This window comes from Theropithecus gelada, chromosome X, assembly GCF_003255815.1.
Source record: "Theropithecus gelada isolate Dixy chromosome X, Tgel_1.0, whole genome shotgun sequence".
In the NCBI taxonomy this organism is placed as follows: domain Eukaryota; kingdom Metazoa; phylum Chordata; class Mammalia; order Primates; family Cercopithecidae; genus Theropithecus; species Theropithecus gelada.
The window spans coordinates 144,717,608-144,734,612 of record NC_037689.1 but is presented as its reverse complement, the minus strand read 5'-3'; positions in this window follow the sequence as shown (position 1 = coordinate 144,734,612).

The window sequence follows — 17,005 nt, the reverse complement described above, 5'->3', positions numbered from 1 at the left end:
TTCCTCCTTTAGCTCTGAGAAATTTGATGGACTGAAGCCTTCTTCTCTCATCTCGTCAAAGTCATTCTCCGTCCAGCTTTGATCCGTTGCTGGCGATGAGCTGCGCTCCTTTGCCGGGGGAGATGTGCTCTTATTTTTTGAATTTCCAGCTTTTCTGCCCTGCTTTTTCCCCATCTTTGTGGTTTTATCTGCCTCTGGTCTTTGATGATGGTGATGTACTGATGGGGTTTTGGTGTAGGTGTCCTTCCTGTTTGATAGTTTTCCTTCTAACAGTCAGGACCCTCAGCTGTAGGTCTGTTGGAGATTGCTTGAGGTCTACTCCAGACCCTGTTTGCCTGGGTATCAGCAGCAGAGGCTGCAGAAGATAGAATATTTCTGAACAGCAAGTGTACCTGTCTGATTCTTGCTTTGGAAGCTTCCTCTCAGGGGTGTACTCCACCCTGTGAGGTGTGGGGTGTCAGACTGCCCCTAGTGGGGGATGTCTCCCAGTTAGGCTACTCAGGGGTCAGGGACCTACTTGAGCAGGCAGTCTGTCCCTTCTCAGATCTCAACCTCCGTGTTGGGAGATCCACTGCTCTCTTCAAAGCTGTCAGACAGAGTCGTTTGTGTCTGCAGAGGTTTCTGCTGCTTTTTTGTTGTTGTTGTTGTTGTTGTTGTTGTGTAGCTGTGCCCTGTCCCCAGAGGTGGAGTCTACAGAGACAGGCAGGTTTCCTTGAGCTGCTGTGAGCTCCACCCAGTTGGAGCTTCCCAGCAGCTTTGTTTACCTACTTAAGCCTCAGCAATGGCGGGCGCCCCTCCCCCAGCCTCGCTGCTGCCTTGCGGGTAGATCACAGACTGCTGTGCTAGCAATGAGGGAGGCTCCGTGGGCGTGGGACCCTCCCGGCCAGGTGTGGGATATGATCTCCTGGTGTGCCTGTTTGCTTAAAGCGCAATATTGGGGTGGGAGTTACCCGATTTTCCAGGTGTTGTGTGTCTCAGTTCCCCTGGCTAGGAAAAGGGATTCCCTTCCCCCTTGCGCTTCCCAGGTGAGGCGATGCCTCGCCCTGCTTCATCTCTCGCTGGTCGGGCTGCAGCAGCTGACCAGCACAGATCGTCTGGCACTCCCCAGTGAGATGAACCCAGTACCTCAGTTGAAAATGCAGAAATCACCGGTCTTCTGTGTCGCTGGCGCTGGGAGTTGGAGACTGGAGCTGTTCCTATTTGGCCATCTTGCTCCGCCCCACGAATACCTTTATAATGCAAAATACATGCTCACACAAGAGTGCAAATATTAGAATAAACATTTTCGTCTATTTGAAAACATATCCTTTCTACAAATGATCATGTGACAGCAAAAGCTGAGTGATAATATCTGGGGAATAATAGGCAAGGCAAATGTTATTTTTTCTCTAAAGTGTTAGACATTGGATTAGGTAGAGAACTATGTGGATGACTAATGATGTTTTTTAAAAGTTGTATGCACATGTATTGATCATGTAGGCATTATTTCAGCAAATGCTCTACTTTTAAAGAAGACAACATTTCCACTTTAAAATCAATAACAAAAAAGTCTATTCAAATAAAAGGCTGAGGTATCAGTATATGAGCTGAAGTCAGTTTTCCACACTCAGCAGGAGACAATGTTATAAAAATGAAATAAACAAGAACTAAAAAAAAAGTGTCATGCCCTTTATTGTTCACTGTCAACTTAAGATCATTTTTAAACTTCCAGTTAAGAAACTTGCTCGGAATACATTGAATCACTAGGAAGAGTAACATGGAAAATACCAACCTCGGATGTTTGCTTGGGTTGATTTTAAGCCTCTTCCATTAACATGGAGGTACACTAAACTGCTGAAATCCACTTTAACTGGATGCTTATCTATTGACTAACACAACTACAGTTTTAAAAGGATCTGTTTATGTTCCTACAAAACATTGATAATATTGTTTTAATTTGTTAAGTATTTGGTGTAGTCAGATACAGCACAGTAAGGGAAACTTGGACCAGAAGGGCAAAAAGACTAAGTGTATTACTCACGAACTCCAGAGAGGAGAGGGAAGCATGCTTTGCAGGGTCAATGGGAATGAGTAGGGGGCATTCAGGAATTCAGGATGTGTACTCAGCCAGCAGGTAGACAGTAAGAGTGAGAGGGAAGGACCTGTGGGCCCATGCCTTTTTTGAGGTCTGGGTCCTTATCTATGTAGATTTTTTGTGACAGGTTGTATTGGTTAATTTGAAAGGAGCAAGAGGCTAAGCAAGGGAATTTGGGCTTAAATTGTCAGTTTCACCAGGCTTGCTTACAAGCAGAAATAAGATGGTCAAGCACTTCAGTGTATGGAGCCTTATCTATCTGGAACACAAAAACAGGAACTGAGAGGACTGTCTCAAAATATGTAGGTCAAGGGTGACAAGCTAGGAACAAAGCAATAAGATGGATGTCAATGCAGCATTCATATTAATGAGATTTTTGACAATCACTATTTGTCATCAAATGTGTAGTATCACACTAATGAATTGGTTCATTTTGTTTGTATTTTCTATTTAATTTTTAAAAATATTATAATGTCTTGGTTTTTGTTTTTGATTGATAATATATACTTGAATTAAATATTCTGTTGTTTCCTAGCTTCTCTACTTTTTGTCTGAAGAAAATTTTATGTTCACAAAAAAATGCTTAACTTAAAAATCCTTAGTAATGATTTTAATGTCTTTACTTTTTGCTGAAAGAGAACTTGATGTTTAACAAAAGGTTTAAATTTTAGAAACTTACATATGAGAAAGGTTCAAGATGACTGACTAGAAGCAGCTAGTGTGCACCACTCTCACAGAGGAGACAGAGTGGGGAATACACATTAGCTCTTAAAGTGGATTGTCCAGGAGACCACATTGGGATTCATTAAGGAACAGTGACAACCCATGGAGAGCAGAGAAGAGGAAAGCACCTACCCAGGATTGGCACGGAGCCAGGAGAGACGTCCTATCCCTATAAAATGGTGAGTGACGGTCCCTGGGGACCTACACTTCTGTCATGGACCTTTGCAACCTGAGAATGGGAGAGCCCACCTGACCACTATGGGCCTCCAGAGTGATGCAGAAAGCTGCCTGGAGTCTGAGCAGAGCCAGCACTCAAGCCCACACTGAGCCCCATGGGCCTTGGATCCCTGAACACCTTGGCACCAGCTTCTGTAGCCCTGCCAGCAAGGGAAGCCTGACCCTTTCACATGCCCCTAGGACAGGGGCTGCATCCACAGTGCTAAGAAGTGGACAGATTTTAGGCCTCACATCTGCTGCTCATTGCCAGGCAAGGGCCACTGGCCTAGACCCCAGCATAGCCACCCTACCACAGCTGAGGACTCCAGATGGTCACAACTCTCCATTTCTCTGAGCCAGAACTCCCACTGTGATTGTCATTGTCAAGGTCCCTGCCTCTGCTTATCTCAGGCTGGGGAGGGAGCAAACAGCCTGAAAACTGTCACAAGGCCTCCAGCACGCTGCAGCTGCTGTATTGAAAGGAAGCCAAACTGTTTTCTATGTGGGTCCTTGCCCCTGCTGTTACTCACTGGGCAAGGCCTCCCAGCCTGAGACCCCAGCACAGCTACCCTACCCCCACCTAATCACTTTAGTCAGTGGCCCTGCTTTCTCTGGGGTGGAGCTCCCAAAGACATCAGAAAGGCCTTAGCATGTACCTGCACTTGCTACCCTGCGGCTAAGGAGGAAACAAATAGGCTCATTTCTTTGCTCACACCTCTAGCATGCCACAGCTGCCCTATAGAGAGGAGGACAGTCTTCTCTGTGTGACCACACCCCTGCTCTTCTTCCAACAGGGTCCCCTGGCTTGGGCCTGCAGCGCAGCCACCCCACTCCTGTCTGATCATTCTAATTGTCAGTGGCACTGTGTTTCTCCTGGAACATCTAACAAAAGAAATGCAGGCATAGTGCCAGCGATCAGAGGGTGCTTCCCCAAAACCCAGGAGTGGACCTGATGAGGGAGTGACCTCTTTCACCATCACATCACAGAGCATGGCTGCAAATGTGAGGAAATACAAAGGAGCCACACAGCTGAGTAAGAGTCTACCTACTAGTCATTACTCTTAAGCACAATCTACTGTATCGCAGCCCAAACTACAAAACCAAAAATGCTTTGAAAGTATATACCCCTCTGAAAGCAAGGGCAATAATTCAGCCACAAATAAAGACCCTGCACAGAGCTTTGGCCCTCTGAAAACATCCAGAAATGAAGTCAACTGACACCACAATTAAAGAAACACCAACACTCCCAGATAAGAAAGAATCGACACAAGAACTCTGGCAATTAAAAAATCCAGACTGTCCCCATACCTCCAAATGAGTCCAACAATGGTTCTTATCCAATCAGAAATGACTGAAATGACAGGCGGAATTCAGAATCTGGATGTCAAGGAAGCTCACTGAGATTTAGGAGAAAGTTGAATCTTAGTCCAAGGAATCCAGTAAAATGATCCAAGAGCTGAAAGACAAACTAGCCATTTTAATGAAGAACCAAAATGAACTTCTGGAGCTAAAAAATTAACTACAATAATTTTGTAATAAAAATAGAAGTATTAACAGAATAGACCAAGCTGAGGAAAGAACCTCTGAGCTCAAAGCTGTGTTATTTGAGTCAATTACATCAGATAAAAACAAAGATAAGATTTTTTAAAAATGAACAAAACTCTGAGAAATATAGAATTATTTAAAGAGAGCAAATCTATGACCCATTAGCATTGGCATTCTGAGAGAGAAAGAGGGTGAATAAACAACTTGGAAGATATATTTGAGGACATAGTCCATGACAATTTTCATAAACTTGCTATAGAGGTTGAAATGCAGAACCAAGAAATACAGAGAACCCTGACTATATACCGTACAATACAACTATCCTCAATGCACACAGTCATCAGATTCACCAAGGTCAATGCAAAAACAAAACAAAACAAACAAAAAAACCAAAAATCCCAAAAATCTTAATGGCAGCTAGAGAGAAGGGACAGGTCATGTACTGAAGGATCCCCATCAGGCTAGCACGAGACCTTCCAACAGAAACCTTACAAGCCAGAAGTAATTGAAGGCCTACTTTCAGCATTTTTAAAGAAAAAACATTTTGAATTTTTAGGATTTTATGTCCTGCCAAACTAAACTTCATAAGTGAAAGATAAATCTTTCTCAAAAAAGCAAATGCTGGCCGGGCACATTGGCTCACGCCTGTAATCCCAGCACTTTGGGAGGCCTAGATGGGCGAATTAACTGAGGTCAGGAGTTTGAGACCAGCCTGACCAACATGGTAAAACCCAGTCTCTACTAAAAGTACAAAATTAACCAGGCGTGGTGGTGCATACCTGTAATCCTAGCTACTTGGGAGGCTGAGGCAGGAGAATTGCTTGAACCCAGGAGGCGGAGGTTGCAGTGAGCCAAGACTGCACCATTGCACTCCAACCTGGGCGACAGAGCGAAACTCCATCTCAAAAAAAAAAAAAATGCTGAGGGAATTAATTTCAACTAGACCAACCTTACAAGAGGTCCTTAGTGGAGTGCTAGACACAGAATCAAAAGAATGACACTGCTATCACAAAAACACACTTAAGCACATAGCCCCCAGGCACTATAAAGACTATCAGACAATCAACTCTACATAACCAGCTAGCAACATGATGACAGGATCAAAATCTCACATAATAACACTAGCCCTGAATGTAAATGAGCTAAACCTCCACTTAAAAGGCATAGAGTGGCAAGCTAGATAAAAAGCCAAGACTCAACCATCTTCTGTCTTCAGGTGATCCATCTCACATGTAATGGCACACACAAGCTCAAAGTAAAGGGATCGAGTAAGAGCTACAATGCAAACAGAAAACACGAAAGAGCAGGAGTTGCTATTCTTTTATCAGATAAAATGGATTTTAAACCAATAATAAGTAGGAAAAAGAAGGGCATTACATAATGATAAAGGGTTCAATGCAAAAAGACAATGTAATTATTCAAGGTATATATGCACCCAACAATGGAGCACCCAGATTCATAAAAACAAGTTCTTCTTGGCCTATGAAAAGACTTAGCCACACAATAATAGTGAGTAGAATACTTCAACACCCCACTGACAGTATTAGATCATCAGGGAAAAAAATCTAACAAGGGAACTCCGGACTTAAACTTGACACTTGACCAATGTGACCTAATAGACATCTTCAGAGCACTCAACAACTGCAGAAATACAGTATTCTTATGTGCACATGGAAGATAGTCTAAGATCAACCCCATTCTCAGTCAAAGCAAGTCTCAATAAGTTTTAAAAACCTGAAATTATACCAAGCATACTCTCAGACAACAGTGTAATATAGAAATTAACATCAACAGAACTGCTTAAAACTATACAAATACAGGGAAATTAAACAACTTACTCCTAAATAAACCCTAGATGGACATTAAAATTAAGGCAGATATTTTGAAAAATGTCTTCTAAATTAATGACAATAGGAATACATCTTACCAAAATCTCTGGGATGCAGCTAAAGTAATGTTAACAGGAAAGTTTATAGTCCTAAACACCTTCATAGAAAAGGTAGAAAAACATCAAATTAACAATCTAACTTTGAACCTGAAGGAACTAGAAAATAAATAACAAACAAATCTCAAAGGGGAAAAGAAATAAAGTAGAGACGAACTGAATGAAATTGAGATCCAAAAATCCATACAAAAGATAAATGAAACCAAAAGTTGGTTATTTGAAAAAATAAACAAGATTGATAGACCAGTAGCTAGATTCACAAAGTAAAATTTGTGAAGATATAAATAAGTAAAATCAGAAATGACACAGATGACATTACAATTGATCTCTCAGAAATACAAAAGATGCTCAGAGAATACTAAGAACTGTATGTATATGAATTAGAAATTCTAGAGGCAATGGATAAATTCCTGGAAAGACACAATCTCCCAGAATTTAATCATGAAGAGATTGAAATCCTGAGTAGACTAATATCGAGCTCTGAAATTGAATCAGTAATAAAAATCCCACCAACCAGAAAAAAAACATGGACCAGATGGATTCACAGCTGAATTTTATCAAACATACAAATAAGATTTGATAGCAATCCTATGGAAACTATTCCAAAAACTTGAATAGAAGGGGATCCTCCCTAATTCACTCTATGAAGCCAGCATCAGCCTAATACCAAAATCTGGCATAGACACAATGAAAAAAGAAAACTTTAGGCCAATATCTGTGATGAATATAGACACAAAAATCCTCAACAAAATACTAGCAAACCAAGTACTGCACTACATCAAAAATTAATACAGCACAATCAAGTAGGCTATAATCCTGGAATGCAAGGTTCAAAATACACAAATTAGTAAATTTAGTTCCTCACATAAACAGAATTAAAAGCAAAAATCATGATCATCTCAATAGATGCAGAAAAAGCTGTTGATAAAATCCAACAATCCTTCATAATAACCCTCAATAGACTAGGCATCAAAAGAACATACAAAAAATAATAAGAGCCATCTATGAAAAACCCACAGCCAACATCATACTGAATGGCAAAAAGCTGGAACCTTTTTCCTTGCAAACTGGAACAAGAAAAGGATGCTCTCTCACCACTCCTATTCAACATAGTACTGGAAGACCTAGCAGGAACAATCAGGGAAGAGAAAGAAAAGGAATCCAAATAGGAAATGAAGAAGCCAAAATGTGTCTTTTCGCAGATTATATGATTCTATACCTAGAAAATGCTAAACTCTGCCAAAAGGCTCCTAGAGCCGATAAACTATTTTAGTAAGGTTTCAGAATACAAAAATACATGTACAAAAATCAGTGGCATTTCTATACACCAATAATATCCAGACTGAGAGTCAAATCAGGAACATAATCCCATTTACAACAGTGACAAAGCAAATGAAATTCTGGAATTATATTTCACCAAGGAGGTGAAAGATCTCTACAAGGAGAATTACAAAACACTGCTAAAAGAAATCAGAGATGGCACAAATAAATGAAAAAACATTCCAGGCTCATGGAATAAATATATACGAATAAATATCATTAAAATGGCCTTACTGCCCAAAATTATCTATGAATTCAAAGGTATTCCTATCAAACTATGAGCATCAATTTTCACAGAATTAGAAAATAAAAACTATTTAAAAATTCATATGTAATTTAAAAAGACCCCAAATAGCCAAAGCAACCCTAGCAAAAGGAAAAAAAAAAAAAAAGCTTGAGGCATCACACTACCCGATTTCAAACTATACCGTAAGATTATAGTAACCAAAATAGCATGGGACTGTGTGCAAAAACAGACACATACACCAGTGGAACAAAATAGAAAACTCAGACATAAATCCATACATCTATAACCATCTGATCTTTAAAAAGGCCAACAAAAACAAGCAATGTGGAAATGACGCCCTATTCAATAAATGGTGCTGGGATAACTGGATAGTCATATTCAGAAAAATAAAACTAGACCTTTGCCTTTGCCCATATACAAAAATTAACTCAAAGTGAATTAAAAGTTTAAATACAAGACCTCAAAGTATAAAAATCCTAGAACAAAACATAGGAAATACCCTTTTAGACACTGGCCTTGGCAAAGAATTTTTGACTGAGTCCTCAAAAGCAATTGCAACCAACACTAAAATTGACAAGCGGTACCTAATTAAACTAGAGCCATTCGGCAAAGCAAAATAATCCAACAGAGTAAACAGATAACCTATTGAATGGGAGAAAAGGTTCAGAAACTCTATATCTGACAAAGGGCTAATATCCAGAATCTATAAGGATCTTAGACAAATTAAGAAGCAAAAAATAAAAACCCATTAAAAATAGGCCAAAGACATGAACAGATGCTTCTCAAGAGAAGACACATAAGTGTCCAACAAACATATGAAAAAGTGGTCCACATCAATCATCACTGGAGAAATGCGAATCAAAACCACAATGAGATAACATCTCACACCAGTTAGAAGGGCTATTATTAAAAAATTATAAAACAACAGATGCTAACATGGCTGTGGAGGAAAACGAATGCTTATACATTTTGGTGGGAATGTAAATGAGTTCAGTGATTGTGGAAAGCAGTTTGGATATTTCTCAAAGAAATTAAATCAGAGCTACCATTTAACACAGCAATCCTATTACTAAGTATATACCCGAAGGAAAATAGATCATTATACTAAAAGGACACATGTACTCGTATGTTCATTTCCACACTACTCACAATGGAAAGACATGACGCCTACCTAGGTGCCCATAATGGTAGATTGGATAAAGAAAATGTGGCACATATACACCAGGGAATACTACACAGCCATAAAAAAATGAAATCATGTCCTTTGCAGCAGCATAAATGGGTCTGAAGGCCATAATTCTAAGTGATTTAAAGCATAAGCAGAAAATCAAATACTACATGTTCTTACTTACAAGTGGGAGGTAAATATTGAGCACACATGGACATAAACATAGGAACAATAGACATTGCAGACTACTAAAGGAGGGAGGGAGATGAGGAGATGGGTGCAAAAACTACCTGTTGGGTACTGTGCTCATTACCTGGGTACCAAATACCCATTTAACAAACTTGCACATGTAACCATGTATCCTTGTATCTAAAATAAAAGTTGAAATTAAAACTTACAAAAATTTTAAAAACACAAAAACAGCGTCACAGATAATTTCTTTTCAGTCAAGTTCCACATTTGTTAATGTCTGTTTTTCTTTCAGTGTCTCTCGAATTCATCCCATGATCTGAATTTCAGTAGATCCCAGTCCACTGACTCTTTATACAGATAATTTTACCTCGGAAAAAGTATGGCTTTTGTTCTGTTTTTCTCTGGATACAGTTTTCACTATCTTCTATTACTTAAAAAAACGTAGACAATGTCTTTCTTTTCCTGTTTCTTTTTACTTTGTATCTTTTTTATGGAACTAAGATTCACAGAATTGATTACATCATAATCATTTGTTGTTCCTGATACATCATTATTTTTCTATAAGTGTTTCTATTTTCTTCAACATTTTATTATTGTATTCATTTATATGTTTATGTAAAAATTTGGTTACTCAACGTCTCCTATGTGTCAGTCTGTTAAGGTCATTATTAACAAGGACTAATATTGCATCTTCAAGGTTAATAGTCCTTGAGCCTGAGATGTTAAGACCAGTAATTCCCATTGAGAGAAACCTGGTTGGGGGTGGGGGCGAAGTATGCTGAGTAAAGAAAATAGAGTCAGGAAAGAAGGCATGACATGTACATAGAAAATGAGTAGTTTGTTTTGACTATAGCATAAAACAGGTTAAGGGAAGTAGGAAGAGGTCAGATTGTTAATGGCTTTGAATTCCAATCCAAAGAGTTCGTAGTTTATTACATGGGAAGAACTTTCGTGCAAATAAATAACTTGTCACTTTTGAAATTTAGAAGACTCTCATATCTGAAGCCACGCCATGGTAGATGTATATGTGAGAGAGAAAAAAATAGGGATGGAGATCCTGGAAGTGGCAAGATCTTAGCTGTTCAGAATTTTAAACACACATCTTTTTATGTTAGCTTCTGTTACTGTTTATCCCATTGCCTGTAGAATACTTTTTTTATTTTTATCACAGTTATCCCAACACCTTCTTTTTTGATCTTTGTAAGTTCGTAGATGTTTACTTAGGTAAGAGTAAACTTATTCCCCAGTGTTTGCTGATTATAAACATGTATCCAGAAGGGCAAGAACACACTGCATCTGCGTAAGTCTGCTGCAGCATCAGCAAGCTATTGGTATTCGGAATACTCTGCTAGAACATTTAAAATGAAGTTATTTGTCTGTTGCTGCTTTTTAATGTTTTAATTGTCTTAAAATGCTTAATAGTTTGAATACCAAAATGCCTGGAGAGCACTGGCAAGGATTGGTGAATATAACATACTTCCTTCCCTACCATGATTTATGGGAGTCAGGGCAAATTTTTTGTTTGTTTATTATCAGAAAAAAATGGAGGTTATCCAAAAACGGATGCTATCAAGCAGCACCTGAAGACTATTATTTTGGTAAATCCAGCATGGAAAGGTAGTTATCAATCTTTTTATTAATAAAATTCTTTTTTGTAAAACAGAAATATATTTATTTCTGTAAATATTTATTTTTGTAAAACAGAAATATATAAATATATTTATATAGGAACATCACATTGTGCACCAAATATATACAATTATTAAAATAAAATAAAAGTTAAAATTAAAATTAAATATTTAAATATTTTAATATTTTTATTTTAATAATTAATATTTAAATATTAAATAAAAATATTTAAAAGATTAAAAATAAATATAGTTTTGAAAGTTTAATGTTGGGTGCTGGCAACTTAAACTTTCATATTTCTCACACTCTTACATGTTCAATTCTTTATTGTATTCTCTTCATTACTTAGAGAATATAACTAAGTTAATTAAGCAAGGAAGAAGAATTTTATATTAGTCATGATGGGGTAGGTCATGCTGTGGTAAGAACTCAAAGATCTCAGAGACTTAAACAAAAGTTTATTTATTGCTTCTGATACACAGATATCTTGACTTTATTGTGTGTTCAGCTTCCCATTATCCTCACTTGGGAATCCTGGTTGATGGACTCTTTCTTCTTTGAAACATCGCTTCTTATTCTGGCCAGTAGGAAGGGAACATGGCGATTTGTTTATGATATCTTTAAAAAGGTGTTGGCACCTATGGCCTGTGGACCCAGTCGAGTTCACCATCTGCTTTATTAAAACACAGCCACACTTTTTCACTTATGTCTTGTCTGTGACTGTATTTTAACTGGAAGGGCACAATGAAATTTTTGTGAGAGAGACTATGTGTGGCTCAGAAAGCCTTCAATACTTATTATCTGGTCCGTCACAGAAAAATAAGTTTGCTAATCCCTTTCTTAAATGGTTCTTTCTAGAAGTAAAGACACCATATTTAATCACATTCCCACATACCACTGGCCAAATTAAGTCATGTGGCCAGGGCTCACTTCAATGAGGAAAGGAAGAACAATCATATTATGTGCCCTGCACAATGTGGACAGAACTGACTACTGTACATCCTTGCTTTCTATATTTCATTCTCTCATTTTCTACCCTTCACACACTCTCTCACCTTATTTCACTGGCAGTTAATTCTTGTGTTGCCCTACTTTAGAATTTATTATACAGTATTGGAGTGATCTATTTGCTTTCCTGTATTCCTTCACTGTATTACACTATAAACTCCATGAAGGCAGGACTCCTGTTTGCCTCATTTACCACCTGCCTTATTTCTCAGCACCTATAGAAGAGCACTGCATTAGGCCCTCTATCAGAGCACCTTATTCCATTTCTTCAGTTTTACTACAATTATTATCAGTGTAATAATTTTGTGTTTAGTATTTTAGAGGAAAATAAATTTTGGGACCCCCAAATCACTAAGCCAAAGGGAAAGTCAAACTGGGAACTGGGTCAGGCAAACCTGCCTCCCACCTTATTCCTAAGTAAGATAGCTACAAAGATAAAAAAGCTACATACCTTCCTCACAATTTGCCCACAAGGAAATTCCTTGCGGTCCTCAAGACCTTTACACTGAAACAGTTCTGTTTAATTTCACATTGGGAATGTAAATTAATAACTTACCTTTACAGGTGTGGGACAAAGGACAGAACTCAAAACCATCCGTCTGCTCACCTGAGACGAATGCATATCTGAATACTTCCTCTGCCCTATTGTTTATGTAAAAATGCAGATTCATTGAGCCAGACTAAGGTGTAAGTGACTATTCCTCTTTCCCTGACTCACATGCAAATTGTGTATTTACTGAAAAGCTGATCAAAGGCCTGAAAGAATGCCACATTTTGTCTCTTATCTACCTATGACCTGGAATCCCTCCCCCTACTTCAGGATGTCCTGCCTATCCAGACCCAACCAATGTACATGTTCCACATGTTGATAGATGTCTCATGTCTCCCTAAAGTGTATAAAACCAAGCTGTACCCCAACCACCTTGGGCGCATGTTGTCAGGACCTCCTGAGGCTATATCATGACATGTCCTTGACCTCGGCAAAATAAACATTCTAAATTGATTGAGACCTGTCTCAGATACTTCTGGGTTCATGAGTAATTGATATTTGTACCCCCCACTAAACTCTAAGCTTTCAGTGGACAGGAACCATATTTATCTTGCTTGCTATGCATACCCAGTACCCTGCATATTGCCTGGCATATAATAGGCACTGGACATTTTTTAAATGAATGAGTGAATCCCTCTATAAATGAATATCCTATGCTGCTTTTGATATAAAGGTATGATGTTCTAATGAACCATTGAGGCAGGAGAATAGGGTCTGGAGGCAGGGAAACTAAAGACTTCCTAGAACTCAATCAAATGGAAAAATCCTAACTTTCTAAGACCAAGTAAATAACTTGGTAACTCTACTTCAGGTATGATAGGAAACATCCTCTTCATTTGCGTGGGGTGTACACCAAGTAAATAACTTTGAACTTTACTTTATCCTTGATATGGTTTGGATCTGTGTTCCCACCTAAATCTCATCTTGTAGCTGCCACAATTTCCACATGTTGTCAGAGGGACCTGGTGGGATATGATTGAATCATGGTGGCGGGTCTTTCCCGTGCCATTCTCGTGATAGTGAATGGGTCTCACGAGATCTGATGGTTTTGAAAACAAGAGTTTCTCTGCACAAGCTCTCTCTTTGCCTGCCGCTATCCACGTAAGATGTGACTTGCTCCTCCTTGCCTTCCACCATGATTGTGAGGCCTCCCCACCCATGTGGAACTAAGTCCAATAAACCTCTTTCTTTTGTAAACTGCCCGGTCTTGGGTATATTTTTATCAGCTGCATGAAAATTGACTAATCCTCTTCATTTGCATAGGGTGTACACCAAGTAAATAACTTTGTAACTTCAGCCCCTTCATTTACATAGGACATATGCCATGTAACCAATGGGAAATATTTAGAGGATATTTAAACCCTAGAAAATTCTGTAACCAGGCCCTTGAGCTGCCTGCTTGGGCCCTCTCCCACCCTGTGGAGTGTGCTTCCGTTTTCAACATTCACTGCTTTTGTTGCTTCATTCTTTCCTTGCTTTGTGTGTTTTGTCCAATTCTTTCTTCAAAATGCCAAGGACCTGGACACCTTCCACCAGTAACACTATGAGGCCCTGTGTCATGTTGTCCCTACCTACTTCTCAAGATCTGTTCAGCACATTTCCAGCCTACTTTCACTTTCCTGCCAAATAGTCTTTACAAATGATTTCCCTTTTGCTTATAATGCCACCACTTCAGATAGATAAATTCTACCTATCCTTCTTTTCTCAGTTCCTATATCGCTTGCTCATGCAACCCAGTCATTGCTAATTAGGCCAAGTGTCTCTAAGGGCTTCTACAACATAATGTATTTCTTCTATACAAGGACTTATCACAATTGCATATTTTCTTCACATATTTTTTCACATAATTGTTCCTTTTATGGTTAATGCTTGTGTTCCTCCACTAAACTGTACTATGCCTCATTTTGCTAATCATTGCATCTATAGTATCTTGCAGAGAATTTTGCACATAGCACTTTTTCAATACCTTTTCTTAAATAAGTACATGTATGCAAATTTATAAAAGAATCTTACATGTTTTGAAAAACAGGAAGTTTTAATATTCCCCTCAGGGGAATAGTTGTGAGGATTATGAAAAATCTATGTTAGATACCTGGCACATAGTATGCATTCAGTTAATGATAGCTGCTTTACTATTACTGTTTTTCATTGTCCCTTTTACATATTCAATAATATTAGTTGGATATGAAACTCTGCAGAGTACAAATGAAGAGGAGGAGGAGGAACAGAAAAGGGGAGAGGAGGAAGAAGAAACAGTAAAATTTTCTGCAAAGTAAAGTAAAGAAAGCCTGGTCTTGATCACTCACAGAACACACCAGAATCTTCCAGTTCAGCTGAAGGGCATAGTTAGCTGTATTTTGCTCTCTTCATATTTAGGCAGGATAAACCTAAGAGATTTACCTATGGAATAAGGTATATGTATAATAAAATCTATTCTATCTATTCATTGGGTGCCATTGATGGAAGAAATTAAAATTTTTCTTGTAAATAGGCATGTGGGGAAAATGTATCATATTTGGGAACAGTGGGTTTAAATCACAAATCTATGAGTTTCTGTTCTTGCTTTAACTCCAGTACTGATTAAGCTGTGTGTGGCAGACACTCTTGGCTGCCAACTCATGACCATTTCCCCCACTCCCTTGCTACTAGAAGTCTGACTTTGTTATGAAAGCACCTTTTCTCTTTCTCTGTGCTATTATTGCCTTACTGATTTGATCATTTTCCTGTGATGATGTGATATTTGGAGATAAAACAGCTATGTTGTGACCATTAGGTGACAAAGTTGAGGACAAAAAGCTCACACACTAAGAGGAACATGACAGAATCATGGAAATAATATGGGTTCCTAATGACATGATTGAATGGCCATACTAACCCTGGAATCACCAACCCTCAGACTTCTTGGTGAAAAAATTAAATGCTTCCCATGTATACACTTTCTTAAATTTGTGTTTTGTTCATTGTATCCCCTCAAATATGAATTTACAAATCCTGCTCTTGGCACATACAAGTATTAATCATTTTCTCTTTCAGGTCTTCTATTGGTAACAAAGAGATAATAATAGTATCTTCTTCTGAAGATTAATTTGTGCAATGTCTTTGTAGAGGAATGACTCCACCATGGCATGCTAGTGACCTTGCATTCTTCTACATAGCTCACGTAGGCAAAGCCAACTGCAGTTTAACCTGAGTCTTGGCAGAACAATCTGTAGTCCTCCCAGGAACATGGAGACATGGGCATCTTGTGAACGCTGTCCTAAGTTCATTTCTCGTCCTCCTCCGTTCTTGTGGGAGTCTGCAATAAGATAGCTTGTCATCTATCTCTCTGGTTCCAATGAGGTATGGGACTTTCCACCTTGCTCTGCCTTCTTAGGGCACAGCTGCAAACTTCTGTGTAAGTTTAGAGAACTGTTTGCTTCCTTAATGATAGAGTGAACCATCCTTTGGGTCATCTGGCCCTTCAGGTTCAGTGTCATCTCATGGGTACAGGAATGTAATGCACTGAATCTATTTAGGCTCGTTGTATTCTTACTGTTCAGATCTATGGAAATGTGGCAGGCCAACTAGCAGCAGTGCTTATGCTGCTGTTTTGGGGTGCTTGCCTGGCACAGAGTAAGAACTCAGTGTTAGCTAGGTGTAGAGCAGTACTAATAACATTATCGCTGTGTTACTGAAACTGTTTCTCATCTGCAAGTGAGGATCACACGGAAAGTGTCTTAAATTCTTAAGTGCCATATGCATATAAGATAGTAATATTTAATTAACTCTTAAGTTACTAGAGACATAGTTTTTTTTTGTTCGGTTTGTGACTTAAGGAAATGCTATATAATTTAAATATTAAACACTATCTGATTTTATCACTGAAGATAACTTCGTACCATTCCATAAAGTCCCACGTCATGTGCATTATGATTGTAGTCACATTGAAAGCTTTTATTATAACTATTGACCTTTCTTCTGACATCGGCAATGCATAGGTGTTCTGGTTTGTTGAAATTGACTCAAGTTAAGAAACAATCCTATATGAGAAAGCAGTTGATCCTTCTAACCTGCGTTTCTAGTTCTAACACTGAATCCAAGTTTCAGGGAAAGAAAAAAAAAAAAATATATATATATATATATATATATATATAGAGAGAGAGAGAGAGAGAGTAGACTGTCTACACCAAGGCTATGTACAGAGCAGAAATTGAAAAATTCTTTCAAAGTAAGTGATTATTATGACAAAACTACCATGGAACATCTTTTAGATGAAAGTTCAGTGTCCTTTGAAACAAAACCTTGGTTTGAAAGATGATATTACCTATCAGAATATTGGGTTAAGAGTGTTTACTTTTTTCTTATTGGAACGAAGAATCTATAAATCTACTTTAAAGAACAATGTCTAT